The following is an 876-nucleotide window of genomic DNA, read 5'->3' on the forward strand; positions in this document are numbered from 1 at the left end:
GGGCCAATGTGTCCCAATGCCCAGGGGAAGATTTTCTATTTCTACTTCTTTTTGTGGCTCCATTGGGGGGAGACACTGCCAAAAAGGGGGGCAATGTAGGGGTAAGGCTAAGAGAGAGGAATTGGGACAGGGCCCAAGTCTCTGGAATTGACACTGTGAAATTGTCATACAAATAGAAAGTGTGTGATTTTATGTCCTGGCCAAATCGTTGACTGTGTGTGTTCTGAAGACTATAAGATTAAAAATCTGTTAAATCTTTCATTAACTTTAAGCCCCTGGGTTTGGGACCCTGATAATATACCTGAACACAAATAGTAGGGTGTTACTATCCCCAAGAGTTACAAGTTATTTTGGGTTAGAATCTTAATGAACCCAATAAAAAGTTTATAGCACCTTAGTTCCAGCCCAGGAAGCATCAGTGCTTCGGCCCTAAAAAACTTTGGTAGAAGGGAGAGTTAAGGGGCAGGCACAAGTGAGAGATCAGTGAGCAGGGCAGGCATGACAATACAAGAAACAGAGTGTGTGTGTGATGTGTGAGAGAGAGAGAGAGAGAGAGAGAGAGAGAGAGAGAGAGAGAGAGAGAGAGAGAGAGAGAGAGAGAGAGAGAGAGAGAGAGAGAGAGAGAGAGAGAGAGAGAGAGAGAGAGAGAGAGAGAGAGAGAGAGAGAGAGAGAGAGAGAGAGAGAGAGAGAGAGAGAGAGAGAGAGAGAGAGAGAGAGAGAGAGAGAGAGAGAGAGAGAGAGAAGGTCTTTGCTCAATGGAATTTAGTTTAACTACTAGTTTTGTAACTTTGCCTGAACAGACCACTAAGTGGGTGGAGGCTCAACCACTTCAGTTCATTACTTTGAAGAGAGATTGCGTTAGACAGTGTTAAAAT

Source organism: Limanda limanda, chromosome 10, assembly GCF_963576545.1.
Source record: "Limanda limanda chromosome 10, fLimLim1.1, whole genome shotgun sequence".
Lineage (NCBI taxonomy): Eukaryota > Metazoa > Chordata > Actinopteri > Pleuronectiformes > Pleuronectidae > Limanda > Limanda limanda.